The 12,991-nt window shown below is 34.3% G+C and overlaps 1 pseudogene; it reads left to right on the top strand.

Annotated features, from left to right (window-relative positions):
- The first annotated feature begins 10,964 nt into the window (after window positions 1–10,964).
- LOC113427954 (vomeronasal type-2 receptor 26-like) lies at window positions 10,965–11,877 on the top strand (annotated as a pseudogene).
- Window positions 11,878–12,991: the final 1,114 nt, after the last annotated feature.

Raw genomic sequence — 12,991 nt, 5'->3', positions numbered from 1 at the left:
AAAGAAATTCATATAAGGTTTACAAGGAGAAATGTTAGGGACATAATATATAGGATAACAAGAGACAAGCCCATCGTTTACAAGGGGAAAGAGATCCTGACATTGAAGCAGATCCTAAGGAGGGTGAGGGAGCAAAGATGAGATTAAAGATTTTTGGCTACCCAACTGACTAAGTAGGACATCCTCTTTAGATCGCTGGTCCCAGAGCAGGGGTGGGATTCAAATTTTTAATAACCGGTTCTGTGGGCATGGCTTAGGTTGTGGGTGTGGCTTGGTGGTCATGTTATTGGCTGGGTGTGACCAACTCAATATCACTCACATTGAGGCATGCATCTCCTCGCCTGGCCTCTCATGACTGTGGGATGCTGCAACAGCTGTAAGTGTGAAAAATGATCATAAGTCACTTTTTTCAGTGCCATTGTAACTTTGAATGGTCATTCCACACAAGCAAAGTACCAGCAAAGGAGGGGAAAAAAACTCCAGCGACGTTCCTGAGACAGGAAGTCTAGTCCTGCCAATAATGTACTAAGGGTTAATGGAGAGGCAGTTTCTATAAGCAACACCAGAATGTTTCCTTCCTTTCCTTCCAGTTAAGAGGATGGGAGAAGAAGTGAAGTTGCTATTGGTTAATATAAATGGTTTAAATTTGGCAATATAGAGAAAAACAATAATAGCAAAATTAATTAAACAAAAGGTAGACATAATATATTTACAAGAGACACATATTCAAAAAGCAGATGAAAAATATTTAGAATGCTCCAAATTAGGCAAATTATATACCGCCGTAGCAGATGGGGCAGAAAAGGAATAGCTGTATATATCAAAGAGGAAATAAAACAAAATTAATCTTTGCAGATTAATCAACAAGAGTTCTATACAATGTTACACAATAAAATTATCGAATTAGAACAAAAAATATCTGTATTATAGGAGATTATAATGCAATAGTAGACCATAAAAAGAACTATAGAGGTGAGAAGGAAAAACGGGAAAAAAAGAACTACTAAAAGCATGTCTCGATATGATCATAGAACTTAATTTGATAGAAGTTTGGAAAAATTTGAATCTGGAAAAAAGACAATTCACCTTTTATTCCAACCCACACCAATCATGGTCATGTATCAATATGGCCTGGATGGGCCGAGAAATAGGAGGAGAAGTGGAAGATATAGAAATACTACCAAACTCCTGAGCAGACCACAATCCAATCAAAATAATTTAGAGACGTCGGAAAAAAACAAGGAGATGGTCCTTAAATACAGAAATACAAAAAGATAAAGAATTTGTTTTGAAACTCAGAGAAGAGTTAACAATATTAAAAAAAACAATAAACAACAAAGTCAATACAAAATCTATGTGACACTATGAAGACCTACACCCGGGGGATTATAATATCTTATACAGCTAAAAGAAACAAAGAAAGGTGTATTCAACAAAATATATTACAGGAAAGAATTAGAAACCTAGAAATTCAATTGCAAAATATCCCACAAAATATTGGACTTAAAGAATAATTGGTTTTAACCAAACACAAACTCAATATAGTAGATCAGGAAGAAACGATGAAAAATTTAAAAGCAACCAAACAAACATTTTTCAAGCATGCAAATAAATTGGGAAGATGCCTCTCATATAGACTTAAAAAAGAGAGGGAAAAAAGAACAATATATCAATTACAGGACAAAAAGGGAGAGTATCAACACACAATAGAAGAAAAAAGAAGGTAGCATACCAATACTTTGAAGATCTGTACAAAAGTGAGGAGGTAGATGAAGAACGGATAAGAGAATATTTGAAAGAGGAAGGAAGTCCATTAATAGTAGAAGAACTGAGGGAAAATTTAACTAAAGAAATAACCATGACAGAACTCATTCAGGCAATTAGAAATCAGAAAAATAATAAAACACCAGGAGCAGATGGTCTCCCAGGGGAATTCTTTAAGGTGATGGAAGAACAATTAGAACCATTGATAGTAGATTTATTTAATGATGTCTTTTTAGAAGCCAAGATGTCGGAATCATTGAGGGAAACATATATCTCATTAATCCCAAAGGAGGACATGGATAATAGATTAATTCAAAATTATAGGGCCATATCTTTATTGAATGCTGATTATAAAATATTTATGACCATAATAGCAAATAGATTGAAGAGATTACTGAATCAATATATCCATTTGGATCAAAATGGTTTTTTGCCATTTAGATATATCAGGAAAAATTTAAGGATAGTATTAGACATTTTGGAGTATTATGAAGCACATCCAGAGAAACAAGTGGCCCTTGTCTTTCTGGATGCCCAGAAGGTATTTGATAATCTAAATTGGAAATGTATGATACAGCAAATCTATAATATGAACCTAGGAACCAGACACTTGTCTGGTATATTGTATTTATTATATAATATACTCCACCCAAAGGCAAGTATTATGATAAATGGTGAAAATACACAGAATTTTGAAATTAGGAAAGGAGTAAGACGAGGCTGTCCTCTGTCACCTCTGCTTTTTATCTTGTCCCTAAAGACCCTACTAAGGCGAATTAGACAGAACCCGGGAATAAAAGGAACCAAAGTAAAAAAAAAAGGAAGAATATATACTGCAAGCCTTTGCAGATGATATGGTGTTTTTATTGAAGATCTGATAGAGACAGCGGAGGAGATAATCAGAGAATTGGAAAGATATGGGGAAATAGGTCTTAAAATCAATAGACAGAAAACAAAACTTTTAACTAAAAAATTAACAGAATTACAAAAAATAGGATTAGAAAAGATAATGGGACTACAAATAACAAAGAAAATTAAATATTTAAGTATATGGCTGACAGCAAAATGTATAACAATAAAGGGGAATAATTACAATAAACTCATATAACAAACAAAGAAAGATTTAGATTTATAGTCCAAATTACAACTATCATTGTTAGAAATAGTGGCTATTAAAATGTCTATATTACCTAAATTTTTGTATTTATTCCAGACTGTCCCCATCAAATTAGAGAAAAATTTCTTTAGTGAGATGAATAAAATTATGGCAAAATTTATTTGGTTAGGTAAAAATCCTAGAATAAAGATGAAGGCTCTACAAAATATTAAAAGCAGAGGGGGACTTGGACATCCAAATTGGGAGTTGTATTATAATGCAATGACATTAATATGGATTAAAGAATGGGTCAATCTAACCAACAAGCAAATATTAAGCTTATAGGGCCATGACCTGCAAAGAGGATGGCATGCCTTTCTGTGGGATACAGAAACAAAAAAACAATATTTCCATAGGCACTTGATTAGAGATTCCCTATTACAGAATTGGATTAAAATTAGAAAGAAACATTATATGAAAATTCCAATCTGGCTATCAACCATGGAAGCCATGATACACCCAACATTTTAGACCTAAATAAAATGATAAAATATAAATATGTTCTAGATGTACAAGGGAATTTAAAATCAACCCAAGACCTCCAAAAACAAGGGATATATATTGATTGGTGGGCATACCTGCAGCTACAAAACAGGTATAAAAAAGATAAAGAAGATTATGGAATATATTCAGAACTACAACAATTGGATAATATTTTAACAGGCCCAGATTAAAAAAAATTACAAAAAACTATAAATATCTATTAGACATAGAATTAGAAGAAGAGGTGGTTAAGGGATATATGATAGCTTGGGCTCAAAATATTGTACATAATATAAATTTGATAGAGTGGGAGAATATTTGGAATTTAAATTATAAATTAATGAAATCGGCTTCATATAAAGAGAACATCTATAAGATGTTTTATAGATGGCACTGACTTCAGTGAGATTGGCAAAGATATATCCAACATGAATTTGGCATGTTGGAAATGTAAGAAGAAAGAAAGTACTTAATATCATATGTGGTGGTCTTGTTTAGAAGCCCAGAAGTACTGGCTTAAAAATCAAAAGTGGTTACAAGAGATCCTCAAGGAACAAATAGATTTGGAGCCAGAATTATTTTTGTTAGGGATGATTAAAAAGAAATATGGGAAAGATACAAAATATATAATATTACATATTTTAACCACTGCTAGAATTGCCTATGCTCAATGTTGGAAACAGAACTCTATACCAACAGATCAACTGATTATTCAAAAAATAATGGCATGTGCCAAGATGGATAAATTAACTCTGATTTTACAAGAGAAGAGGAGTCTGAATATTATAGAATTTGGAAAAATTGTATGATTGGATTGAATTAGGACAAAGGGATGATGAAAAGAGTTAATGATAAGTATTTTATAGATTAAAGGTTTATATTTGCATGAACTGTATATATTTGTAAATAAGCACAAAATAAAAGTATATAAGATAGATGTCACACACTTTTAATGTCATAATATTTCTATGTATTGTTCAGTTTTTAAAGATAAAAAAGACTAATAAAGTTTATTAAAAAAAAGAAAAAAATGGATAAATGGGACAAATGGATAAAAGAGGAAAAAAGGAGACATTAATAAAAACAATAGGGATGGATGGTATAAGCTTAGCAGAGAGGAGAGGACTTAAGGAAAATAAAAAAAGAAATTGGGGAAACAGGAAGATTTTTATGGAAGAGAGACAGGAGCAATAGCAGATATTCTAAAAACTAGACAATGGAAAAGGGATGAGAAGGGAGAAAAACTTAAAATGAGTAGCGAAGACATAGAAGCAGATAGAAATAAAGACCCCAGAGAGGAATATGGGAGGCAAGCTACAATACAAATAATTAAAGCTTCAAGGCGGTTAAGAGATGGTGGTTAGACAAGGGAATTTAATTAATATAACAGTGGCACAACAAAACAAAAAAAGAATAGAGAGAGGGGATATAGAGAAAGGGGGATTAATAAAATACACATTTTTATATAACAAGGAGAAGTACTAATAAGAGGGGAAATTATATTTAATGAATGTAATGTGTTAGTTAAAGGTAATAAATATGATTGATATTTTATTTGTATTAAAATGCATGATATGTAGAATATGGTGATTGCTATAAAATAATACATTGTAAAATAGAATAAATCAGAATTGCAACCAGTGTAATTAGATATAATCCATGTTACTCTTGAAGTAGTTCTGTTATATAGATTAAAAACATGAGATTACAGTATTTCTGTATCCTTATTTCTTCTCTTTCTACCCCTAATGATAATGATATCTTATGAAGGACATGCATACATTCATGTAATTTTTAACTCAATATTCCATATCTATGTCTCTTTCTCTCCCACCCCCCACAGAGACACATTTATTTGAAAGAAGACACAACAATCCTTCAGTCCTATACAAATAGATACTTGGAGGGTAGGAAAAATCCCTATGATATCATATGGCCAATGGGTATATCATGACATCATTCTGCAAATACTGCAAACTCTGATTTATGACATGATGAAAGAGTGCTTTCAATGTCCAAGAAATTTTTTTCTTCATCAACTTTCCTTTCTTCATTATCAGGACATGTAGATGGTATTTTTGTGTGGGTTTTTTTTTCGTATCAGAATCAAGTTCTTCCACAGTGAAAGGATCAGCCAGTGATATTGCCATTGTCAGTTGGGGGTTCCTTTCATGTCCTCAATAGGTTTCCCACTGAAATGGTACTATACATGGCCATCTGCTTTCAAACTGTTGTGTTGGCAGGAGATGGAGAAAGTGGTGAGAGCCAATGTGAAGAAGTGGCAGCAACCTCATCATGATTGTGAGCCTGCTGATCATCAAACTAGCACTCTAACCATGTAAGCCACCATGCTCCATGCAGCTAGTTAACACCTAAAGAATTAGTTAAATGGTGGTAGAAGATTAGATTAGATTAGATACCTGCTCTTTTTTGAAAGACTAAATACATTTTAACTCATTGACTAAAAAACTCACTTCATTATTTCCCTCTTTCAAGCTCTGGTGCAGCTGTCAACTGGAGTGATACAATCTCCATATTTTCAAAAAACTAAAAAAGACTTGTGGTTATCCCTTTCCTCTTATAATATATGTGAGTCCCAGACTCAAACAATTGAGAGAAAGAAAAGAAGGAAAATGAAAAAGAAAACTCCAAAAAGTTATTTGGATATTCTCAAATATTCTCCTGATTGCTCAAGGATATTGAGAACAGCAGAAGGAGCTCTCTGAAAATGCTCATCTGCTATACGCCCACCATAATAGGCATAATTCCCATCCCAGTGTCTCATTTCTGATTTCTCATCTTCCACATTCCAGGAGGATGTCCTTCAAGAGACTGAATAATTGTTATAGTATTCTTTTCAAGACATATCTCATATTTATTTATTTGTTCATTTGTTCATTTGTTTGCTTGTTTGTTTCAAACTTCTTTACTTCTCATCTCCTTCAGAGTGGTACTTCTGAGTGGTGTACAATTTAATCAGTAAAATGAAGCTTTAAAACCAGAACAATTTAAGATTGTTTTTAAAAAAACCAAAATGATGTATTCAGTGAAGTGTTACGTATTAAACAAAAGTATTGAAAAAAATGATCTCAACAGATCTATTTCCATTCTTTTTTTCTATAGCTCTATTTTGTTTTCTTCTGTGCATATGAACTCTCATTCCCCCATTTTTATTTCATGTATTTCATAACAATGAAGCAATGTCTACTGAGATATGATAAACATATATCTTTCTGATATTTATTTTTATTTATTTATTTGATTTGTCAATCGCTTACAAGATAATAGGTATAAGTATAAACATAGTTATGAATACATGGAATGGATACATATAAGAAAAATAAAAAGAAACAGCAGGACAGGGACAGTAGGCACATTGGTGCACTTATGCATGCCTCTTAGGAAAGGAGTGAGGTCAATAGTAGACAGTCTAAGGTTAAAGTTTTTGGGGTTAGGGGAAAAAAACACAGAGTCAGGTAGAGATGCCAGACATTGACTACTCTGTTGCTGAAGTCGTATTTCCTGCAATCAAGTTTGGTGCGGTTAACCTTGAGTTTGTAACTATTGTGTGTTATGTGTGTTATTGTGTGTATTGTTATGGTTGAAGCTGAAGTATTCATTGACAGGTAGAACATTGCAATGTATGATTTTATATACTATACTTAGATCAGACTGAAGGTGGCATAGTTCTAGATTTCTAGGTCTAGAATTTCAAGTCTGGTGGCATAAGATATTCTGCAATGAGTAGAGGAGTGGAGAACTCTTCTTGTGAAATATTTCTGGACTTTCTCAACTGTGTTAATATCAGATATGTAATGTGGGTTCCAGACTGATGAGCTGTATTTGAGTATTGGTCTAGCAAATGTTTTGAATGCTCTAGTTAGTAGTGTAATATTACCAGAGAAAAAGCTACGTAAGATAAGGTTAACAACTCTTAACGCCTTTTTGGCTATGTAGTTACAGTAGGCTCTAGCACTTAGATCATTAGAGATGAGTACTCCAAGATCCTTGACAGAGTTTGGATCATCAACAAGATCTTGACTATTCAGCCTGTATTTTCTTTTCTTTCTTTCTTTCTTTTTTTTGCCAATATGTAAGACAGAGCATTTATTTGTTGAGATTTGAAGTTGCCATTTGTTTGACCATTCTGATACATAGTCGAGGTCTTTTTGAAGGGCAGCGGTGTTGTTGGTGGTGTTGAATAGCTTTACATCATCAGCAAAGAGAACGCAGTTGCTCTTCATATGATCACAGAGGTCATTTATGTAGAGTATGAAAAGAGTTGGTCTTAGAACACTGCCTTGGGGGACACCACTGTTGACAGGTGCAGAATTTGATAGGACGCTCCCAATTTTGACCATTTGCTGTCTGTTTGACAGGAATGCTTCTATCCAGTTATGCAGGTGTAGAGAGATACCATAAGATTTTAGTCTTAGGAGTAGTTTGTCATGTACCACTGAATCAAAGGCTTTGCAAAAGTCTATGTAGATTGTGTCTATTGCTTTGCCCTGATCGAGTTGTGTAGTCCATATGTTTTTGCAGTGTAAGAGTTGCAGATTACATAATAGTTTTTTTTCTGAAACCAAATTGTTTATTTGAGAGTAGGTTGTTTGTCTTTAAGTGGAGGATAATGGATTGGTTAATAATTGATTCCATGACTTTACAGGTGACGCAGCATAAGGAGATTGGTTTGTAATTTTCAACTAGGCTGGGGTCTCTCTTTTTGAAGATGGGGATGACCGTGGCTTGTGACCATAGATTTTGCAAGGAGCTGGTCCTGAAAGATTTTTCAAAGATTATGCTTAGAGGTTCGGCTATAGCAGTGGATAGCTTTTTAACGAAGTAGGCACATATTCCGTCCGGTCCAATAGATAGAGAGGGTTTTAGATTGCATAGTGCTTCTTCAAAATTTTCTCTGTAAAATCGATATGTATTAGATCACTGTAGCTGTCTGTGGTTCGGCTAGGAAATACTGGGCATGATCCATCGCTGTTTACAAATACTGAGCCAAAGAATGTGTTAAAGAGGTTGGCTTTAATGGTGTCGTCATTGCAGTCTTTACCATTAGGTCCTTTCAGGGGTGGGATGGACCTTGAGTCTTTCAGTTTGTTGTTTACAAATTGTAGAAAGTGTGGGTGGAATTGGTGCATGGAAGGTTTTCCTCTTGTGTAATGTGATAATTGTTGCATTCAGTCTTTATCTGTTGGCATAAATTTTTGTATTAGCTTTTGAAGTTGGCAACGTGACCAGATTTGTTTTTCCGCCAAAGTGATTTCTTTTTGGATTGAAGCTTCCTTATTGTTATGGGTAATCCGTTTTTTCTGGTTTTGGAAGTTGTTATTGGTACATATAGTTTGATGAATCTTTTGACTTCAAGTAAAAATATGTTGTAATGGTCTTCAACAGTATTGCATCCAGTGAATATAAATTGCCAATTAAGGGATGAGAGATTGTTGTCTATAAGATCATAGTTGCCTTTTTTGAAGTTATAATTGGGGATCACATCATTGTGTTGATTTTTGTGTGGACGTATGTCAATCATGTTGTGGTCACTGTTGGAAAAGGGTTCTTTAATTTGTATTCTGTAAATTGAATTCAAACTATTGCAGAAGATGAGGTCGAGGCAGTTGTTAAGTCAAGTATTGTTGGTTACTAGTTGTTCCAGTCCCAGATTTGTTTTAGCATTGTAGAAGATTGCATGCATGGGTTCAGTTTTACATTTGTTTAGGGTCCAGTTAATGTGAGATAGATTGAAGTCACCCAGAAAAATAAAAGTGTGTGGGCAGGATGCTGCCCATGTTAGTAATGAATTTATCTTGTTTACATGTTCGATGTCATAATCAGGGGCTCTGTAATATAGTAAGAATCGAAATGTGATATTTAAGGACAGTTCACAGATGATGGTCTCAGGAAGAGCAAGCTTCTGGGTAACTTGGATGTTTTTTAGATGTAAGGACTTTTTATAGAAGATAGCAACACCACCTCCTCTATGGATTTCACAATCTGATCAGTAAACATGATAGTATCTTACTGTAGTAATGGAATCAAGGAGAGATGCATTGAGCCATGTTTTACAGACAAATATGATGTCGAATTTAGCCATATTTAGTAAGAGGAGAAATTCAGGTATTTTATTCACAAGGCTTCTTGCATTTAAGGCCAGTTGTAGTTGGAATTGAGGTAGTTAGGAGCATGTATGCCTAGTTTTGAATGATGGTGGATTGGATGAGGTACAATTGGATGTGGAGTTGTGGGTTGTGTGACTTACTTTTGATACAATCAGTGCAGTAGTCAATGTACAGGTCGTTCTCTCCACCGTATAGATGTCTTTTGAGTTCTTTGGTGAGTGAAAGATAGAAGATAGCAACACCACCTCCTCTACGGATTTCACGATCTGATCAGTAAACATGATAGTCTCTTACTGTGGTAATGGAGTCAGGGAGAGTTGCGTTGAGCCATGTTTCACAGACAAATATAATGTAGTATTTAGCCGCATTTAGTATTTAATATTTAGTATTCAGCCAAGGAAGCTGTTTGGCCTCCCATATTTAACCATGTATGTCTCATTTCCCCCTTTTTGGGCCTAATAATTTTTCTATGTTAAACTACCATTTCACAGTACTCCTTATTTTAAATCAAGCCTGTTCAAAGACCATAATATAGATATTTGATTTAATTTGACATCAAGAACAAAATGGGACCACAAGGAAGGCATATTCAGAGGGATCTCAAGTTAAATGTTCTCCCCCATCAGCTTCTGGTATATTGTCCCAAACTGATCTTTAGAATACAATTATTGGGAATGATCAATTGATTAATGTAATAGTTATGAAATAGGAAGCAGCTAAAGATACGGTAGGGTATTTACATCAGGAAGAAAACTGGAAAATGCATCACGGATGTTTGGATTAAATATAAAGAGTTTGTGTGTAGAGTTGATGAAAAAAACAATCCCCAAAATAAATTCTGTATGAATTCTGATTGTATTTATGAACAGACATTACCTCCTTCCATATGTAACAAGGAATGTCCTCTTGGCCATAGCAAGATAAAAGTGGAAGGAAAATTATCCTGTTGCTATGACTGTAAACTATGTCCAGAAGGAAAGATAGCTGACCAATTGGGTAAGCAAAGGAATACAGGTAGCCCTTGAGTTTTGACTACAATTGATCTCAAAATATTTTTGCTAAATGAGACATTTGTGAAGTGAGTTTTGCCCTATTTTAATACTTTTCTTGTCACAGCTGTTAAGTGAATCAGTTCAGTTGTTAAGTTCAGCTATTAAGTGAATCTAGATTGACTTGGTCTTCAGGAGGTCTCACAAGGAGATCACATGACCCCAGGACTAAACAAGTCAGTTCCCACCTGTCTGAATTTTGACATGTGTTTAGTTAAGTGCATGTCTTCTGCATTGCAAACCAGTTATGCTTTTGAAATGGTCCTCAAGGGCAGCACTGTCTAAAGGTCATTTCAGTAATCGAATTGGGTTCTCATTAAGTCTACATAATTCTGTAAAATTGGAGCATACTGAAAATGAAATGATGAGGTAATGTTTCTATGAATGGTTTCTTTTTCAGACTTAGATGACTGTTTCCCTTGTCCAGAGGATCAATATCCAAACAAGAATAAGGATAGCTGCCTTCCAAAACGTATAATTTATTTAACTTATCAAGAACCTTTCGGGATTTCTTTGGCGGTGATTGCAGTCTCATTTTCTGTCATTTCAGCTGTGGTGCTCAGGATATTCATTAAACATCAGGACACATCTATTGTGAAAGCCAATAATAGGAACCTCTCTTATAGCCTTCTTGTTGCTCTCCTGTTCTCTTTCCTTTCCAGTTTCCTCTTCATTGGGCAACCTGACCAAGTGAAATGTCTCTTGAGACAAACTGCTTTGGGCATAATCTTCTCTGTAGCTCTTTCTTGTATATTGGGGAAAACAATCATAGTGGTCCTTGCTTTCATGGCCACCAAGCCTGGATCCAAAATGAGAAAATGAGTGGGGACAAGGCTGGCTATCTCTATTGTCTTATCTTGCTCCCTGACACAATTTTGCATTTGTGTGTTGTGGCTCACAATTTCTCCTCCCTTCCCAGATTCTGACATGCGCTCCATGGCTGAAGAAATTGTTCTACAATGTAATGAAGGTTCAACCACTATGTTTTATACTGTGCTTGTCTTTCTGGGGTTCTTGACTGCTGTCAGTTTCACAGTGGCCTTCTTCTCTAGGAATCTGCCTGACAGCTTTAATGAAGCCAAATTTATCACCTTCAGCATGTTGGTCTTTTGCAGTGTCTGGGTGTCATTTGTACCCACCTATTTGAGTACCAAGGGGAAATACATGGTGGCTGTGGAGATCTTCTCCATATTAGCTTCAAGCAGCTGGATTACTGGGGTGCATATTTTCCCCCAAATGTTATGTCATTATTGTGAGACCTAATCTGAATAAGAAGGAGGAACTAATGAAAAAATGAAACTGATTTTAACTTCATATCCTTTGAATGTAATCTAATTGGTTGCTTTCAGCATATAGTTCCCACCCCAATTTGAGGTTCTACCTTCTTCCTTCCATCGCCATAGGACATTTGAAACAATTGTTCTCTTCAATTGTTCACTTCAGGACCTAGAAAATTTTCCTTAATCTTTTCCTTGAAATGTTAGGTCATGATTCTGAATCTTAATTAGTATAGTATGCAATAGCTAATCAAGAAGAAGATATGGTTTTGGTTGGCATGATATAAAAAACAGTCCAGATTCTAGAAATAATACAGAGAACAGCCAAAAGATTATTAGGGGACTGAAGGCTAAAACAAGAATGATTGCTGGAATTGTCTATTTCTGGTTTAATGAAAAAAAAAGAGACTAGTAGTGACATAGTAGCAATCTTTCAATGTCTAAGGAGCTGCCACAAAGAAGACGGGGTCAATCTATTTCTAAAAGCACCTGAAGGCAGAATGAGAAGCTATGGATGCAAACTAATCAAGGACAGAAGCAACCTAGAGCTAAGAAGAAATTTCCTACCAATTAGAACAATTATTCAGGGTAATGACTTACCTTCTTAAGTTGTGGGTGTTCCAATACTGATTTTTTTTTAAAGAAGATGCAGCAGAAAGAGACAAAGGACAACCCGAAAGGAATAAAAATATTTTTTAAAAGTTATAAGATTCCAAAAGAGAGAAATAAAAAGATGATTAAAAAGTCAATAAAAGTCAATAAACTCCAAAAAAGTATGAGACAATGGATAGTGACAAAACATATTAATAAAATGAAAAGGTAGAAAATATAAATAAGGGATATAGTAGCATATATATGAATAGATAATATAATTTATTATATTCAAAAATAAGCTAAGGGTAGAAGATGGAAGTTTTGGATCAGGTAATTTAATTGTATTATTAATATTAGTAGTTTGTTAAAATAGTTTGTGAATTTAAAACTTTTAAAGGTTAGAAATTGTGGGGACTTTGAATTATAATCCTGGGATTGATTAAATTTTGTCAATATTTGGTTTTATTAGTAGTTCTATATATTTGGGATATTGAAATTATGGTGGAATAATGAGTAAATTTTAAAATAGTAAATATTAGG

Source organism: Notechis scutatus, chromosome Z (genome assembly GCF_049901735.1).
Source record: "Notechis scutatus isolate UNSWTSFEM ecotype Mainland chromosome Z, rNotScu1.2, whole genome shotgun sequence".
NCBI lineage: Eukaryota > Metazoa > Chordata > Lepidosauria > Squamata > Elapidae > Notechis > Notechis scutatus.
The sequence above is the reverse complement of the archived record's forward strand: the minus strand, read 5'-3'. Positions and strand labels throughout refer to the sequence as shown.